The 20657-nt window shown below is 36.4% G+C and overlaps 1 long non-coding RNA gene across 1 annotated transcript; it reads left to right on the top strand.

Moving 5' to 3' along the window:
- Positions 1-75: 75 nt before the first annotated feature.
- LOC125237088 lies at positions 76-5535 on the top strand. The gene is made up of 2 exons (XR_007178284.1): positions 76-957; positions 4111-5535. It is a non-coding gene; the product is annotated as an uncharacterized LOC125237088 (long non-coding RNA).
- Positions 5536-20657: the final 15122 nt, after the last annotated feature.

The raw sequence follows: 20657 nt of genomic DNA, 5'->3' as shown, positions 1-20657 counted from the left end.
CACTAGCCCGACAAACTCGACAACACTAAAACAGGTAGCTCAACTTTGTTACAAACGTAAACTTCTAATTGTAAGCATCACAATGAATAACATTCTGTATATATAGCCTTATACTGATCGTAGCTCATCTGTGCATGGGCTTAACGAATGTCAACAGTAAACGTCAGATTTGGCGGCACTTCACTTTTTAGGTTATAAGAGTTTTTGTACGGATTGTAACTACTGATAGTAGATGATTAATGATTTGATTAATGTTATATTCCTGATTATTATTTGACACTGTAATAGAAGCAATCAATGTAATAAAGCAAATGTAGCTGGAAGCAGTGGTTTAAATGATAAACCCCCATACCGGAGCTCGAGGGCCACGGACATGCCCTCACATGAAACTGGAAGCAATAGATTAAATGATGGAACCCTGTGACTGAGCTTTTGAGCCTTGGCTTGGCTCACATCTCAGAAGTTGGATAAAGGATCTAATGTCCACAAGGTGCGTAAACGTCACTTGGCCTTCTAAAAGTTGGTTTGATAATAGAAACTACAGAAAATATGTGTATAAATGATACAAGATTTCATTAACTTGTTCGATAAGAGGAGCAAAAGACAGATCGTTTTGTTTACTTAAAACCAAAAGGTTTTTGTTTGGTGCATCTAGCATAACTTTGTTTTCAGTTGATCAAATTATTAACCATTTCTTTTGTATTGTTTGTTTTTGGGCTGTGAGATGAGAAGCTGCCATACACAAAGGAACAACTCAAGGAATCAAACAGCTGATGTATGATGAGAGGTAACTTAAGGGTTGAAGCATTAGCTCTTTGGTGAAACTAACTATGTCATCAGCACAAGCCTTGAACATGTTGATAAGGATATGAAATGCTAGATGGTAAGAATGGCATTGGACAGAATACACAGTATTCTGGTGCAGTGCAGGTACTCAGAGAAAACTGATTAACACATGTAAGTTGAATGTATATTTATTCTTTTGGATGGTTTACTGAAAAGTACTTTTTTTTTTAGTTCAGACACATTGGTTATATAGTACCTATATATATGTTTGATGAAATATAACAAAGATAATGATATAGATTAACAATCCAAAGTTTTAGCTATTATGAAAAATGAGAAAAGAGCTTCAAGCAGTAGCATGCTAAATTAAATTGTTAGCAGGCTATGTCGGGTTTCAATATAAAGAGATTTTTACCAAGCGGCACACAGGTCACAGGTCATAGAATATATAAACTGTGGTTCATAAATCAGAATACATAGCTCAATAGATAGTTCATGTACATAATTATATATAAAATATATGTATCAGTTATTTGAGGTATAAGGTACAAAGAAATTAGTTTTGATTCCGTAGCGCAATATTTATTTATAAATATTTTGAGATCTAGGCAAATGAATACTACAATGTACATAGTTGATGTTGAATGCTTTATTTAATAATTTAAGGAGAGTAGGCAAGTAAAAAGTGAATAAATAAAATCACAAATGATAAGAATTCCAAATGTGTAGCGGTACTGGTAGTGACATATTAAAACTGGTAGAGTGAATCAGATCTCTATTCCAGACTATTACCTCTGGTGTAGTAAGCTAATCAAAGGTCCGCTTATACTATCAAGCCTGAATTTTGTGAAAGTATGATTAATATTTATGCAATATAAAGATATAATGGGTTTTCCTGAATTGATTACTCCTCAATTATGGATATTATTAATTACTTCAAATTCTTCATTGATTCTCTAATGATTTTTGTGACCGACTGATATGGATAACTGGCATGATTAATCACGGGGTTACATACAAAGGTAGTTAAGTAATGTTACTAATGATATAAACAGTACATGAGTGTAAAAGAGACACACAACCATTTCATGGTGTCACTATCTTTTAACACTAAATTTCTAAAAGGTTACTCCGAAAACAAAGGTTACAATTTCAAAGCATCATCATTTTCATCCAGGACAATTGGCCTCTGATTCCATTTCGAATTTTGGTACTGTACAATGTACATCACGAAAGTATGCCTTTGAATATTACCATGTGATATTTATCTATGTTGATGATCAAATATGTATGTAAGTATAAAAGGTTTAGTGATAACCCGGTTTTTTTTTTAGTTTTTGTTTTAAGGGATTGAGTATGCACATTACTTTTCCCCACTACCAACATGTTAGAGAGTCAGTAATTCTATGGAATTATTCTAGAAAAGAACACAAATAATTTATAGTATGGTAGATTCAGGTTAATAGACAGAGTAATTATTGATGTATTTTAAGTAAACACAACTACCAGGTCGTAACTTTTAGGTCACTATATTTAAAATTGCAAGTGCCTAGTAAAGGTAAAAATTACAAGCCAGTTCAAGGTATACAGTGCCTAGTAAAGGTAAAAGCAGGTGACCTGTAGGTACCTACTTATTAAAATTTAAAAAAATATCAAGTTATATAAGTAATTTAAATTAAATATCAAAAAAACCATGCTTGTTTGAAATACCAGCAGAACTTTTTTTATTCAATTATCATTGAAAATGGACTTTAAAAAAAAGTAACAATGGTAAATAGAAGTATCTACTTCAAATTGTTTAGGTACTACCAAGTTTTGGTATTAATACATTTATTTGTTCGGATTCCTGTTGTATTGATACATCATTGGCCACAGCATCTTAGCAGATGATTGTTGCAGTGATTTTATTGTGTGGTGTCGATATGCCGTACATTGTCTTTGGTGGCTTAGTACCTAGTCCAATGATACAAAAAAAGGTAAAATCTAGAGTTTCCAGAGTGACTTAAATGTACTTATGTGGTTAACGGTAAATGACATTTTAATATAAAGAAACCTTGCGAAATAAGCCAGAAAGGGAGGAATTTGGAGTTGGTTTAATTTTTCATAAAGCATCATGAAATCAACTTTTGATCATAATATTTGGTGTAATTAATTATTGTATGATGGAGACTCAGTGATGACCAGAAATAAGTAGGTAAATTTAATCGTATTAAGGTAACCAACGAATACAAAATTGAAGGTTACATTTTATTTAGAAGAGTGCTGTTTACATCCAAATAGAGCTCGACGGCTGTACCAATGTAACAAAAAGAAGAAATGAATAAGATATAAGTAACTGAACTTATTCTAAATAATATGGCTGGTATGCAAATAGCGTTTTCGGCTCCGGCCAAAGACTTCAGAGGTTCATTTTGATTTTGTCTGAATAATGTTGTTTGTTGCGCCCTCGTGAGTCGCTGCAGAGCCAGAGGTTGAAGAGATGTTTCTGAAATTTCCGATTCCAATAAGTAGTTGATTATTGCCATTATGAATCTGCGGGTTAATAAACAATTAACGTTATAAAACTGCAAGAGAAAGAGAATGTAATACGTAGGAAAGTTCATTGAATATTTGTATAGGTACCTAAGAAGTTTTGTTTCATTAAAGGTTACTAATAGCTACAAGATTTCAATAGCTACCCAATATATTCCCAGGGATGTTGCATTTAATTAATATTTACTGATAAACTTACATAACGCCATGTTTGTATTTCAAAATGGGGTAGGCAGAGCACGTGAAACTGCAATTACGAAGCCAATTTGGCAATTAAGGCGTTAAAAGTAACGGAAATTGTGAATATAATACTTAATTTTCTAAATATATTCAAGGTTGATAAATGAAATTAGTATGAATGTCATTGTATTAAATTAATGATATGAATCTTTGATTAAAATACTGAGAGTATCTACTGAGACTGATGTCCATGACGTCTGATTACTGATTCAATTTCAATACTGATAATTTTAGGTTTTAAGGTACTATACTCAATAAGTAGCAGGTCTCTTGAGGGTGATTTTTCTATGCTTTTCTATGTTGACTGAAAGTTTGTTTCGATGTATATAACAGGGTTAATAACCAGATAAAATCGATGATGGATTATAATGATGGTAATAATCTTATACCTAGACGAATTATAATGATGATGATCGACTGTGTCTGATCGAATTTTTAATGTCTGTGGCTAGAACGAGAATTAGGTACTGACAATAGTATAATGTGTTTCTATTTGTTTTATGTTCCAACGCTGGTAATATGGCTGATCGGATGAAATTGATGATTTGGAAGAGCCTCGCTGCAAGAGCACACTGATGTAAAGAAGGTTAAATCTGATAGATGGTGGAGCCACTGCCAGCGGACCGAGTGCCAAGCTGCTGGTGATCAGGGTCGCAGAGTCGCCGTACTGCAGTGCCGTGTACTTACACGATAAGGAAGCGAATCTCTCTATATGTGCATTGATTGAGAGTGTCGAGATTCAATGTTATAAGATTAATAGCTGGCACGACTATACTAGTCTTTATATACATATTGTAAAATCTTAATTGAGTGCCGAGTTATGGCAGTGTGTAGTCTAGACCAGGCCATGATAGTAGGTAAAACAAACAAAGCTATGTATAGATTGTGACTTATGTCGATTCGAAGATTCTTGTAATGTAAGCTTGTTGCGTGAATCAAATTTTAAACAAAATATTGATAGGTAAATTTATGTTGGAAAACTGCTCAGAACAGGCCTTAAAGGCAGACTGTCTGGGGCAGGCCCTGATTGTTGATGATGATATTATTTACCATAACAAACATATAAGATTGAAAAGGTTAATACCTTTTGATTGATTGATTATGATGAATGAAGGAGCAGACTGTCTGGAACAGGTCCTGACTGGGTTGGGCCTAACATTCTAGAGCAGGCCGTGAAGGCAGACTGTCTAGAACAGGCTATGATACCAGTTTGGCATTCTAGAGCAGGCCGTTATGGCAGACTGTCTAGACCACACCAGTCTAGAGCAGGCCATACCAAATTATAAAATTATATTGATTGATTAGGTTGAATGAAGGAGCAGACTGTCTGGAACAGGTTTGGGTAGTAGCCTGACATTCTAGAGCAGGCCGTGAAGGCAGACTGTCTAGAACAGGCTATAATACCATCTTGACATTCTAGAGCAGGCCGATATGGCAGACTGTCTAGGCCACACCAGTCTAGAGCAGGCCATAATTTAATTGATTGATTGGCAGACCGCCTTGATTAGTCAAGAACGGGCCATAACAAATTATATTTTGTTGATGAAAAGAGCAGGCCTTAAAGGCAGACTGCGGATGTTTATGGTATAATATCTCTTATTAATATGTTCAGAACAGGCCTTTAGGTTGACTGTTAATGATATATACTTTGTTAATATAATTAGAACAGGCTTGTAAGCAGACTGATTATTAGTGATATAATATACTTTATTAATATGATAAGAGCAGGCCTAGTCTAGTAGGCAGACTGTGATGTTAATTAGAAAATATACTTTTGCTAATATGTTATACTTTGGAACCGGCCTTGAAGGCAGACTGAGATAGTTAATGATATAATATAAAAACCTCGATAATATGATTAGAATTGACTTTGTAAGCTGAATGTGACTATTAATGATATATTATACTTAGTCAATACTTAAATAACAAGCCTAGTAGGCAGAGATTGATAATGATGTTTTATATACTTTGATAAAATGGATAATCATACTGGTTATAAAACAGGTATTGTAAACAGACTGAGATAGTTAATGATAATACTTTGTTCATATGATTAGAACATTTGTGGACAAACTGAGAGTGTTAATCACTTTATATTATGTACAAAATTCAAACTGCCTATGGCATTGTTAATGATACATAATTCGTTAATATGTTTAGAACTGACCTTTGAAAGCGGACTGAGATTATTATTTATATATATACTTTGTTAATGTGATAAGAACAGTTCCTGAAAGCTGTGAAAGACCGAGGGTTGCGATTGATCAAGACACGCATTGAATATAATGATCTAATTTGCCAGAATGTTGAGTAGGCCTTGAAGACAGGCTGCGGTTGTTAATGGTCGTTTATACCTACTTGTATTAATTGCTTGGAGCAGTCTATGATTGTAAATTAGTTGCTAGATTGGAAAACTTCAACGAAATGCAAGCTGTTACAGCTACTTGATGTAGGTAATGCAAGTGTTTATAATATGTTGAATATTACAAAAAAAAAGTTATGCATAGGTTTAGAGCAGGCATTTGGACAGGCTGTATTGATGTTGATTTTTACTTACTCATAAACTGTCTAGAAGAGCATGATTTAAGTTCCTTAATATATTAATGAAAGATAGGTAACTGCAGATTAAAAGTGATCTTGATTTGTGATTTTATGAGATTAAAAGGCTGATGATTTTATATGTGTTAAACTGATAGCTCTTGTATATTTAATAACTGTAATAAGGTTACGAAAGAATTTAAGATTTTGTATATGTGCTATACTGATTATTTAATAAGGTTTAGGAGAAGGATACTGTAGTAATGAATGTCTGTGGATTGATACTGTAGTAATGAATGTAGACATTAAGCGTAGATAGGTACCCGTACGTTTGTTACCACTATTATTGAGGTGAATATGTTTAGTGAGAGGGCTCACTTTATAATAAGGACGGCCGAAGCTGTAAGCATCACAATGAATAACATTCTGTATATATAGCCTTATACTGATCGTAGCTCATCTGTGCATGGGCTTAACGAATGTCAACAGTAAACGTCAGATTTGGCGGCACTTCACTTTTTAGGTTATAAGAGTTTTTGTACGGATTGTAACTACTGATAGTAGATGATTAATGATTTGATTAATGTTATATTCCTGATTATTATTTGACACTGTAATAGAAGCAATCAATGTAATAAAGCAAATGTAGCTGGAAGCAGTGGTTTAAATGATAAACCCCCATACCGGAGCTCGAGGGCCACGGACATGCCCTCACATGAAACTGGAAGCAATAGATTAAATGATGGAACCCTGTGACTGAGCTTTTGAGCCTTGGCTTGGCTCACATAATTAACTAGTAATGTTATTAAAGTTGTCAAATAACACTTGGAATAGAACACTTAGTTAGAACGGTTATAGAACGATAAGACTCAATAAACTATCAGAATTGTCCTTCAGGTATAAGCCTTCGGGAACGCGGCGAATTAGGCACGAGTGTGGTCAACGTCTACAACTCTCCGATCAAGTATCTACAACCTTTCTCCAGCGCGGTTCCATCTAGAATCCACGACCTTTACCCAGTACGGTCCAATCAAGAATGAATCACATTTCCGTTTACCACCAACGTGACAATTCGGTTGCCAACATAACGACAATTTCAAGTTAATAACAGTGCTGCCACCTCGTGCCGAACTCACCCAAGTTAACTACTTGACGTTCCAAAACACTCATAAAGAAAAGGCATTACAGAATAATTCACAACAATGATTATTAAATCATAAAACTAAAACATGATTGATTATGCTTTCACAGGTTAGGCAACTTAAACACCTTATTTAACAATGTTTACACAATAATTGACGACCAATCAGAAAATAGGAACAAGCGGATACGATTGACAAGTAAACCAACTTTATCATTCTTTCATATTGTTGCCATTTAAATAACATGGCACGATAAACACTCAAATGTTACCTACAATCAAAATTTAATCAATTACAACTGTCATGTTTCGCGACTTCATACCTATGATTGATACTACAAATCTAATGTTTACATGCGACTACCCGCGTTAATACAAAAATAACAATATTGTTTACGAATTGGTGGCAGAGCCACCTCACGCTGCGACATATAATTATTATTTAGACCGTCATGAATAATTAATATTGTTTTTAGTATTATTGGGTACTATTCAAATTAAATTCTTAAGATTCCAAAACATCAAAATCATTAATTAACCCCCGACAGAAAAACGACGGGGTGTTATAAGTTTGACGTGTCTGTCTGTCTGTCTGTCTATTATCTGTCTGTTTGTCTGTCTGTGTGTATGCTCCCGAACGGATGAACCGATTTAAATTTAGTTTTTTCTTGTTGGAAAGCTGAGTTAGTCGGGAGTGTTCTTAGCCATGTTTCATAAAAATCGGTCTACTATGTCGCGGTCGGGGTTTTTTTTTCAAAATTTTAATTTTGTGGTTAGGTTATTTAAATAAATAAACAAATAAATAAATAATAAATAAATATTATAGGACATCCTTACACAGATTGACTGAGGTCCACGGTAAGCTCAAGAAGGCTTGTGTTGTGGGTACTCAGACGACGATATATATAATATATAAATACTTATATACATGGAAAACATCCATGACTCAGGAACAAATATCTGTGCTCATCACACAAATAAATGTCCTTACCGAGATTCGAAACCGGGACCGCAGCGTAGCATGCAGGGGTGCACTTTGACGATCGGTCAAAGTGACACATCCACTATTTATAGCGTAGCTTGATGCATCAATATCGTCTCATTCATTATTACTGTACGCAGAGTGTATAAAACCATACTTTATTCACCCAAACTGAACACGAGCTATTATTGTTATAAGCTGTTTGAGTGCTTTATTGTGTATATTAATTATTGTTTTGTTTTGTTTGTATTGATCATATAAGAGTAGATGCCTGTAATGATCGTTTAGGGAACCCTGAATGTGTACGGTGCAATCTTTGACCCTTTTGCGGTTCCGTACCAAAAAGGTACAAAAATTAAAATTTTGAAAAACCCCCGACCGCGACCTAGTAGACCGATTTTCATGAAACATGGCTAAGAACACTCCCGACTAACACAGCTTTCAAATAAAAAAAACTAAATCGAAACCGGTTCATCCGTTCGGGAGCTACGATGCCACAGACTGACACACACACAGACAGACAAACAGACAGACAGACAGACAGACAGACACGTCAAACTTATAACACCCCGTCGTTTTTGCGTCGCGGGTTAAAAAGGAACCTTTAATATGGTGCTGCTCTGTCCGTCTGTCTGTCTGTTTGTCACATTACTAAATATCTCGAGAACTACTTATGCTATCGCTTTGAAATTTAGAATAGTTATGAAATATGAACATTGTTAACCTCTACAAATTGAAGGTATTATTTTTATTTATTTATTAATATTAATTATAGGAAATGGCCAAAATGAAAGGGGGCAAACTGTAAATGTCAAGGTACTAGGTCAAGTGGGGTATCGTTAGAAAGAGCTCAAATTGAATATATCAAAAGTATTGAAATTTTTTGTTATAATTTTGAAGGAAAATGTAAAAAAGTAACCCCCCCCCCTTATCTCCGAAGATTACCAAGGAAAAATATGAAAATTTATGAAACATTGGTTATATTTTAAATTTACAGGAAACATAAAATCGTGTGTCGAGTTTAACTTTCGATTTAACCACCCTTGCGTATCGTACTTCAAATTGGTACGAGATTTTTTGTAAAATATTCTCTTTCAAATATAATTAAAACTGTCGAAGGCAGTTAATATTTAGGTAGGTACAAAGAGGATCGAGTATTAAAGAGAGTTACTGTCAAAGTAAAATGTGTAATCACAGTGCATAGACTGCCATCTCTCGACACAGGCTTAAAACTTTTGAACCTCAGTTTTGACAATTTGGCCCATATTCTTAAGCTTGATATGTTTTATAATGTCAAATATTAATATTAGCGCCATCTAGCCGAGGGTACCCCAAAGGTGTATCGCCATCTAGCTCACCGTACCTTTTTCTGTATGGTTTTGGGGTACGTTTTTTTCTTAGACTTTATCGGTCTATACGAAGTTATATGGGTCTTTGGTAGGTATAAACAATTATCCCTGAAAATCCAACATACGTATTATACAGGTCGCTCAAATTAGTTAGCGAATTCACCGATAGATGGCGCTATACACAATAATTCTCATTAGTATCTACATTAGTCATATATGAAAAACACGAGATTGTTTTAACTATTGAAACTTGAGATTGTTTGTACGGATACGGAACCCTCGGTGGGCGAGTCCATATTAACTATAGGAGAACTCCGATTCGCACTTGGCCGGTTTTTTTTTATTTTTACCAGAATCATCAATACTATAGTGAGTGTCTGAGTGTAGTGGGTTTGAACTCACGACCTTCCGTATTTAATACCAAATAAAGGTTTAACCTATTAGTTACGAGTGTCACTGAAGCTTGAGTAGTTTATGTGAACTGCCTACCCCGTTTGGAAATACAGACATGACTTTATGAATTTAAATTTCCATACCTTCTTCATTACCAGTAGAATTAAGACTAGCAAAGTCTCTTCCAATTTTCAATAATCAGCTTAAATTATACTATCTCTATCTTACGTTGCCATTTCTCTTTATCTTATCTTATACTTTTAAACGAGCAATTCTTGTATATTTATTTATTTATTTATTTATACCGACGATCTCAGAAACCGCTCTAACGATTTCGCTGAAATTTGTTATGTGGGGGTTTTCGGGGGTGAAAAATCGATCTAGCGTAGCTTTAGATCCCGGAAAACGCGAATTTTCGAGTTTTCATGAGTTTTTCTTTCGCGCTATTAAACGTAAAATATGGTCGTTAATTTCGTCGCGCGCGCATCGATTCCGCTTAGCTCAGTCGTACGAGGTCGGTCTAATGTACGCAGATAGATCGTAGGTGTCAGGGTTTCGAATTCCGGCCAGAAATTAAGTTTTTGTTTTTTGTCTTTTTTTTTGTTTTTGTATTTATAAGAGTTTTTTTTTATCTAAAGACGTGATATATTAAAATAGAACCGAGCGAAGCTCGGTCGCCCAGATATTTGTATTTATGTATGTTTGTATTAAGTGTATGTAAGGTATATTTATTTATGTATTCGGTATATGTATGTGTGTTTGTGTTGGTTTTCTCTATATTTTTTGTTCTTGCAATGTTAGCTTTTGTTTCTGTTCCGTTTTTCCAGCTACCCTAAGATTGTCTGGAAGAGATCGCTTTTTAGCGATAAGACCGCCTATTGTTACCTAGTTATACTCTCACTCAACATTCTGTATATTTTTTTACATGTAAAATGCTGAAATGGTGCAATAAAAATATTTACTTACTTACTTACTTCTTTCAACTGAAGCTTTTGGCTCAAAACCATTTTCTTTCAAGAACTCTTTTCAACATAAAAGTTGACTCATCAAAAACCTATCTAGTAATCCTTAAGCGAAGCGCGTGTCTTGCTGGTGGCATTTATGAGCAGGCAGGATGCCAAGATTTAGGTAACTTTAGCTTCAGCGTTTAACCAGGGGCGGCTCACTCCGCGATTCCGTCGCCGCGCTACAAGTACATGCGAGCGGCCGCGAGTTCGCGGCCTAATCAGGGTTGGCTCGTATTCTCACGGAACGCACGTTGGCACTTTCTATATGTCGAGAGTTTTTTTAAAGGTTTATATGCGATATCCGCGTGTGGAATGGTTGATAATGCTTAGTTAAATAAAAATCATTAATAAAACAGAGGACAATCTTACACGGATCTACTATTGATTATGTCATTTATGTCCCACGAAAACGTTCAATAAGGCTTGTGACGTTGGGACTTAAACAAAAAGATATAAATACTGTATATATACCTAGAAAGTACCCAAGACTTGATACCATTTTTTCTGAGTATTATTATTTTTTAATCCGTAGGCAACCCTATCGTCCGACGCTGCGCACGTGCGGCTTGTTTCTTTGTAATCATTTTGTAGGCATTTAAAAAGGCGGCATTTGGTGAACATCAAAGCAGTGGGCCTTCTGTACTTGTACTATTATATATTCTGTGGTTTAACTATTAACTTCTAAATATAGAAAAGAAGAACTGACTGACTGACATATCAACTCACAGCCGAAACCGCTGGTCTAGAGATTCCAAACGCACGTAGGTTCCTTATAAGGTGTAGAGGAGCACTAAGAAAGGATTTTTCTAAATTCTCCTCCTGCGTTTTCACATTATCCGATCCGATATCGGATGTCGGATATCCCATAAATTCAAAGTTTCTTGGATTTTTTCTATAGAAATCCTTCCGAAATCGGATCGGATAATGTGAAAACGGTTAATGTTTGTATTGCAATAGATTAAACGCGGGCGAAGACACGGAAAAAAGCTAGTTTCATAATAAACATTGCGAAGTACAAAATATACCGTTTTCGAAATTATGAATTACGATAAAAGTGTGGAAAAAGGAAGTTCGAAAAGAGCGGCGACTAGGGTTTCTGATTTCTCGACCTATTAGAAGTCTCGAGTTTCGAGAAATCTCGAGCCCAAAGTCTCGAGTCTTCTCGAGTCTCGAGTCTTTTTTTATAAATGGTAAAATTTTGATAAAAGAATAAACAACAATATGATTAGTAGTTTTTATTGCACCACACTATTATAAAAAATGCGTAAGAGCAATAAAAATCTTCTTTGAAATAAACATAAATCAAATTTTAACAAGAAAACTACAATTATAGTCTTGAAAATAATACCTAATCCTTTAACTTCCCCGCCTGTGCACGGGTTAAGTAAATTAAAATGTCATGTATTAAATCATAATGTCATCGAAATTAAACGTTTAAAATAACTTCTTCTTCTTCCTCGTTTCCTCATTGCCGAGGATCGCGACCACAAGTAGCGTATCTCCATTGAACGCGGTCATAAGCCATGTGGACTGCACAGTATACGCTGTCGCCACACGATTTCTTCACACAGTCAGACCATCTCTTACGAGCCCCACCCCAAGAATGTTTACCATTAATTCGCCATATTATGCATTGGTGCTCTCATAATGTGTCCGAAAAATCTGAGGAGCGGCGACAAATTAAAACACCGACCGTGATTAACCGACCGTGATTATCTTTTTGATTTTTGTCGAGCTCCCGATATTTCTACGCAGTTGCATGCGTCATGATCACGGAAAACTGACGAAGGCTTATTCGCGCAGTCAGAACAGACCTGACTGGACAGACCATCGAGTGTGAATGCGACTAGTGGTAACGCTGAAAGTGAACGCAGCCGACGCGCGCGAAGGAGGGTAGATCGCGCGCGGTCTACGCAGCTTTGACATCCACCCGCCTTCGTCAATTTTCCGTGATCATGACGCATGCAACTGCGTCGAAATATCGGAAGCTCGGCAAAATTCAAAAAGGTAATCACAATCTATATCCCGGTCAATATAAGTTTAATCAAACTTGTAACACATTTTCATATCAGAGCCGGACAGGCGAGCTAGTCACGTCATACTTAGCAACCGGCTCACGTCAAGAGCTCACCTTTTCCAAATTAACCCAGCGGGTTAAGGGTTCAAGAATAAATAATGAAGAGCAGATCCCTCAATTAACGAAGAATTAATTTATTCTGAACAGGGTGTTTTTGAAATTGGGTTACTTTCGTTATTAAGAATAAGGATATCATTAATGGAGAGGTAGAAAATAATTACAATAATTGTTTACTTTGCAAGTATTGCTGAAATTTTTTCTATTAATTACCTACATTCTTGAACTCACGCCTGTATCGTATTGTATTGTATTTATTTATTGCAATTCACATATACATTACAGGTTTTAAATACAAGTAGGTACTTAAAAGTATAGGTAGGTACAGAAATGACACATGAAGCCCTGAAGGGCGCAGCAATTAATGTAGGTAGGTAGGGGTCATTTCGCTTATACAATTTGTTAGGTACAATTTTAAAAATATTTTAAGCGGGTTACTCACGTATTAAGTCGACAACACACACATACACACATGTCGGTAACATAGTGGGTAGCTCCGATCTCGCCACGGTGACGTCGCTCGCGCCGCCGACCCCCCCTGCGCCCGTCCTCAGCAGCCGCGCGCACCGAGCAAGGCAAGCGCCCGCAGTATTATGCGTCGCGCTCTCGACTTGTAAAGGCGGGGTCGCTACTCTTGAGAAAGGTTCTCGAAATTGAACCGAAACATGTCGAACGCTATATCGACTTAATACGTGAGTAACCCGCTTAAAATATTTTTAAATATGTATGAATCTCACGGGAGTTTTATAGGTACAATTTTTTTCACGTCGTATGTATTCCCATCAAAAGGGGTGTGCAGAGTACATGAAACTGCTCATGTTTCAATGCCATTTGTGTTGTCTTGGGTTGAAAAAAAAAGTAATATTTAATGATATTGCAATGACAGGTAACATCGTGAGGAAACTGGACTAATTCCAATAAGGTCTAGTTTACCCTGAGGGTTGGAGGGTCAGATGGAAGTCGCTTTCGTAAAAACTAGTGCCTACGCCAAATCTTGGGATTAATTGTCAATGCGGACCTCAGGCTCCCATGAGCCGTGGCAAATGCCGGGATAATGCAAGGAGGATGATGATGATGATTGCAATGCCAGGTTGCTAGCACGTCACTCATACCACAAATGAACTTAAGATGCTATTATGTCCCACAATCGATTTCTAAGACATAGCAGGCCTAGTCAAAGTGACAGTTTCATGCTACGTCACAGATTATTAATAAGCAGAGATCGGACGGATTTGCGACATTCTTAGTGACTTACGTCATTTTAATGACTTTTAGTATGACATGACGCACAAAAATCCGATCTCTGTTAATAAGTTACTAACATAACAGATCCTTCACTTGCCTTGCACAAATACCTAACTAATACTAATAAGTTAAAGGGAAAGAAGACACCATAGCGAAACGTCGCAATCGGTTGCAAGATATAATATAGCTTTAGATAGGTATTATTTAAGTGCATGCATAATAGTACTAGACCTAGGTACAATCTGAGATTTGCATGTCACTGTGTGACAAGGTAGATTGGCTCACTTTATTGTAAACTAACACCTATGTATACCCTATCTTTCGCAAATAAATGACTTATGACTTATGAAGCTTTCTTTGTCAGCTGTGTGGCAAAATGTGTCGCTCTCGCATAGGTCTCTTTAGTCATCAAAAGCGATGTCTCTCGGATATTGCACCATAAATCGTCTGAAATAGACGCTAAGGCCAGTAGTACTAATAAGTTACTACGTAAAACTCAGAAGAGTGTAGTAGGTACGTGCCACGCTACTACAAAGGCGGGCACGTGACGCCCCTCGGACACTTGTTCATTCGAATGAACGGGTAGCGTGTAGGTGAAACAAGTTAAAAAAGAAAGTTAAATATTAGACTTTAAATTTAATAACAAGATTTTTTCGTTCATTTGTTGCTGATTTTACTTGTTTTATCCATAATTGTCGCTCACGTTTTAAAACCAACCAAAAGCCAAAAGCAATCCAGTAAATTTGGCAGAGCATTCGGCCATAAGTGATAAAAATACGGCCATAAAAGTTTCACTCGTATAAAACACAATAAAGTTTAGGTTAATTTGTATTCGCGGCGTGTGTTGGAGATATGAATAAAAAAAATCCAACACATTTGTGGTCTGTGTCCATTGTACTTTAAGTTTTTTTTTTTTTATTATAAATGGGCTTACTCTTGACCACAGACTAGCCAAAGGCAAAGACGTGGCCTACGATGGAGTGAGCTCGCCCAGAAGATGCCTGTTCACTCTTGATTTGAAGGTTGCCGGGTTATATGAGCTCGGAAATATATTAAATGGCCTCAGTCCATTGGGACTATTTTGCCAGTGTCAAGGTGATTTACTAATTGTTATTGATTTTGGTACGGTAAGTACGACAGTGTACGGTGAGTTGGCACTTGTAAATTGATAGCTAGATTTTACAAGAGCACGTGGACTACCGGCCGTTGACGACAAAAAAGTGGCTTTCCGAGATTAATTCTTCATCAGCTTCTCAATACAACATTAGTTTACTCCATAATAAGCTATCCATATTATCTACACTTCAAACAACATTAATGAGCAAAAGAAAAGGAAATTATTCACGACACGATACCGCTAAGATGGCGTTCGAAACTTCGAACCAGAAGTACCAATTATACTTTATAAAAACTGTATATTTTAGGGTTCAATTCGCATACAATGTTTGATGACTTCCTATTTTTTCCATCACACTCGCTCGTAAACGATGTTATTACATGCCTGCATACTGAGCTATTTTGCGGGACGTGTGGTTATGTCATTTCCAAACTCAAACGGAATTGGGTGGGGCATGTTGCCAGGCAGAGTGATGGCAGGTGGACCAAAATGTTGACCGAATGGTGGCCGCTATCGGTAAGAAGCGCCTGGCATCCGTTGGGTGGATGACATTCGAAAAACTGCGGGGCGCTTCTGGATGAGATTAGCCCAGGACCGGGATAAGTGGCGTACACGAAGGGAGGCTTATGCTCAGCAGTACGCGATTAATAGCTGAAATGATAATGATGAGCTATTTTACTGCCCTAGGGCAGTAAAGTGAATACCTGACCTGAGTGGGGCCTTCCACGACCTGTCAAAAATTACAAAATGGCGGACGAATGTTTGAAATGTCAGCGTAGGTATTTCAATACATTTAGTTCGCGAGTGTGATGAAAAAAACATTGTGTATATCACGGGCGGCTGAAAGATTACAAACTCGAGTTATCAAACAGCCTCTCGTTCGTAATCCTTCACTTTCCGCCCTTAATACACAATGTACTATTTGCGAAGTCCTCTTGAAAGTAAGCAGTCATGGAGACGGAGTCATACGGAGACCCGTCACCAGGCATGAATTGAGTGTTTGCAGCGGACGCCATGCACCTACGAAAACTTTAAAGTCTATAAAAAATAATATAGTCCCATAAAATATTAAATGTTTTATGTCTTTTTAGACAGTTTTTAGATCACTCTGTATAAACACTGCCTATTTTAAATTTTAACTTCTGATTAGCATAATTAGAATAAATTTAAAAGTGGAAAATGTCTGCCTTGGGTGAGACTTGAACTCACGGCCTCTGGATCGATACTCCAGCGCTCTGCCAACTGAGCCACCAAGACTTCAACCAAGCCAGCGAAATTTTCCACTACTAAGGTCAATGGGACCCATAGCGACATCTACCGTAAGAGTGTTAAACTTCTTAAACGGCAAACGAACTGCCTATTTTACTTCAATAACTTAAGAACTTAAGAACTACATATAAGTGTAGCTTTTAAGTTTAGTCTTAGTTTCACATATAATTATGTAAATATGATCATGTAAATAAAGAATTACTTATGTATGTGCTATGAAACAATTACATATATATAGATTATAATGTACTTGCTACATGGTAACTTTTTTTTTATACCACGTCGGTGGCAAACAGGTATACGGACCGCCTAATGGAAAGCGGTCACCGTAACCTATGGACGCCCGCAACTCAAGGGGTGTCACGTGCGCGTTGCCGACCCATTAGAAACTTGTAACTGGAGCAATACACAATTATTTAAAAATTGCTAAGGCTTTGATGTTATTTATGATTTAAATAAAATTTAACAGGACCAAGTGTGGGTAGTTCGAAAACTTCGTACAGCTAGAAGATGTTGATGTCATCTTTAGCCTATCTGTTCCGAGACCACGGGGACAATGCCGACCTTATAACATCGGAGATTGATTTTAAATAAGTTTTTTGCAAAAAAATCATTTTTGGCACAAGCTTTTATCTGTACCTTTCTTTCAACAGTCATCTACTGCTCTCCGAGATGTTTCTAAAAACCCATTACTCGATGGGATACGACGTTTCATGACAGAGTTCCTATGACCATCACCTTTAGTTTCTGCTCCATCGTCAGATCAGCTCCATGATACCATAATATCACTACATAGTATAAAACAAAGTCGCTTTCTCTGTCCCTATGTCCCTATGTATGCTTAAATCTTTAAAACTATGCAACGGATTTTGATGCGGTTTTTTTTAATAGATAGAGTGATTGTAGAGGAAGGTTTACATGTAGGTATAGTACCCGTGCAAAGCCGGGGCGGGTCGCTAGTAGGAACTAAAACAATAACATGAAAACTAAAATTAAACCTATAAATAAAACTAAATAACAAACTACATGTTTTTTTTAATAGATAGAGTGATTCAAGAGGAAGGTTTATATGTATAATAACATCCATAAAATAGTGGAGAAGTACTGTTATTTTTGAGGTTTCTAATGTGATGTCGTAAATAATTACATGCGGGTAGATTATATTTATTTGTCTACCCCGAACATTTATATAAATTAATATCGGGTAGTTTTGTGTTGTTTGCATCTCCGGTGACATTTTGCTGGGACGTCAGTCTTCCGCGACCACGGCCAGTGCAACCTGGCCGAAACGTTGGGAAAAAAGGTAAAAATAATGTTAATTAATCGCATTCGACCTGTATGTGACTTTAAATATGTGTACAAAGCGCGAGAACTTAGTGTTATCTTGATAAGGGATAGGGATAGCGATATCACTACATAATATAAAACAAAGTCGCTTTCTCTGTCCCTATGTCCCTTTGTATGCTTAAATCTTTGAAACTACGCAACGGATTTTGATGCGGTTTTTTTTAATAGATAGAGTGATTCATGAGGAAGGTTTATATGTATAATAACATCCATTAAATAGTGGAGAAGTACTGTTATTTTTGAGGTTTCTAATGTGATGTCGTAAATAATTACATGCGGGTAGATTATATTTATTTGTCTACCCCGAACATTTATATAAATTAATATCGGATAGTTTTGTGTTGTTTACATCTCCGGTGACATTTTGCTGGGACGTCAGTCTTCCGCGACCACGGCCAGTGCAACCTGGCCGAAACGTTGGGAAAAAACCGGCCAAGTGCGAGTCGGACTCGCCCACCGAGGGTTCCGTACCTACAAAACTATTAGGTACTTTTACGTTACTCACATAAGTCTAAAGACTGGGCTAGGCTAGAAGTATAGGTTCTCTAATGAGCATAATTGTGTTTAGCGCCACCTCTCGACGAATTCGCGAACTAATTAGCACAGCTTGCGTGAGGTCTTTTATAATGTTAACCAAATTCAACATTTTTTATTTTATTTTAAAGTAGGTGTTTTATGTAAAATTTCGTAGCTTTAAATTTTAACACCTTTATTCATAAATGTACACTAAAGTTATCCAGCCGATAAAGTTCGTTTATCCCTTTCTATCACACCAATACGTCGGAAAGGGACAACCGAACTTTATCGGCTTGATAACTTAGTGTACGTTTATGAATAACGGGGTGAGTATTACCGTACTGTAAAAATGTAATGTATAGTTGTATACGGATTAATGAATTTAATATAGATAGGTAATTATTGATATGTGGCAAAACGAAGGAAATTGTTACACCTTCGCAATAAGTATCTAATGATATTTTTTTAATTTACCATGTTACTTCACGTACCTACCTACTTAGGTACTTATTTTAAAAACTCTGAAAATGTCTATTGAGTTTCTGTCGCAGACCACCATGTGGCTTCTGCATATTCTGCGCTGTGATAGAGTTGCCATAGTAGGTATGTATACCTATCTTATACTTTTAAACGAGCAATTCTTGTATATTTATTTATTTATTTATATATATATTTATTTACACTGACGATCTCGGAAACCGCTCTAACGATTTCGCAGAAATTTGTTATGTGGGGGTTTTTGGGGGTGAAAAATCGGTCTAACTTATCCTTAGGTCCCGGAAAACGCGAATTTTCGAGTTTTTATGCGTTTTTCTTCGCGTGCCATCTCGTGTGCAGTAGTTGTACTGTTAAGACAGAATTCTTTCGGTCGTAAGTACTATTTATTGCAAACACTAGATGGCGACACAGGTCAAGGCTAAAACAAATAGAAAATACACTATTTGAGTTTTTGTGGCGAAATGCGCGCCATCTCGTGTGGAGTAGTTGTGTTGTTAAGGCTGAGAATTCTTTCGCTCGATGTAGGTACTATTCATTTTTGAACTAGATGGCGACACATGTCAAGGATACGAAACAGAACCGAGCGAAGCTCGGTTGCCCAGATTATTGTATAATAGGCAATAAGAGGCAAAAAACATATCGACGCTGGAAAGGCTAATTGACTAACAGACCATTTTTGGGCATATTGAGTTATATACATCATTGGAATCAGCGATTTTTTCTGAGTCTAACGAGCCAGGTTTCAAAACGATCTGAAGACTTTTTTGGCTTGTTAGCAATTTGGAAAAAGGCAATTTACTAAAAACATTTTCTCTAACAAGCCACTTTTTTTGACAAATTATTGAGATACTGGCTATATGTTAACGCCAAAAACACTTGTTTGGATGTTAGTCAATTTCGTTTAATGTAATTTTATGTGTTTTAGTTTATAAGTCATTTTACCACAATGAAAAAATGTTATGATTGCACGTTAACCATTTATCTAGAACCGCGGTAGTAAAGAACTGCACGTTAGCCGTTTATCCAGAACCGCGGCAGTCAAAAACTGCACGTTAGCCGTTTATCCCAACCGGCGAAATAGTGGCTTAGGTGGTTTAAGCAAATATCCTAGAAATTAATAACACAACATTCTCCTTTAATCCATTTTACTTGTCTTTGGTAAATAAAAATTACATTTAATAGTCAAATATCCTGACCGAATAATTATATTTTAATTTACGTTAGTGAATTTAAATGAACTCTTCAGTCATAGCGTAATGCGTATTAGGTATTTTAAAACCAAAAACTGACCTTGAGCGTAAACATTTTACAAGGGGAAAGGGACGGGCGACTCTTTAGTCAACGCTTAGTGCTACTCGAGTTAAGACGTGACAGCTATCGTGCGTAATTGTGGCGATCATTCATTTCGGAGTGTTTAGAGGTAACATTGGACAAAAATCTACAATGGACTCTTCATATAAGAAAACTAGCAAACAAATTAAATTCAGCCGCATACGCCGTTAGGAGAATCAGGCAACTGACTAATGTTGAGACAGCTCGCCTAGTGTATCATAGTTATTTTCA

The sequence above is a fragment of the Leguminivora glycinivorella genome, chromosome 20 (genome assembly GCF_023078275.1).
Source record: "Leguminivora glycinivorella isolate SPB_JAAS2020 chromosome 20, LegGlyc_1.1, whole genome shotgun sequence".
NCBI classification, from domain to species: Eukaryota; Metazoa; Arthropoda; class Insecta; order Lepidoptera; family Tortricidae; genus Leguminivora; species Leguminivora glycinivorella.
Note: the sequence above shows the minus strand (reverse complement) of the source record. Positions and strands in the feature narration are given on the sequence as shown.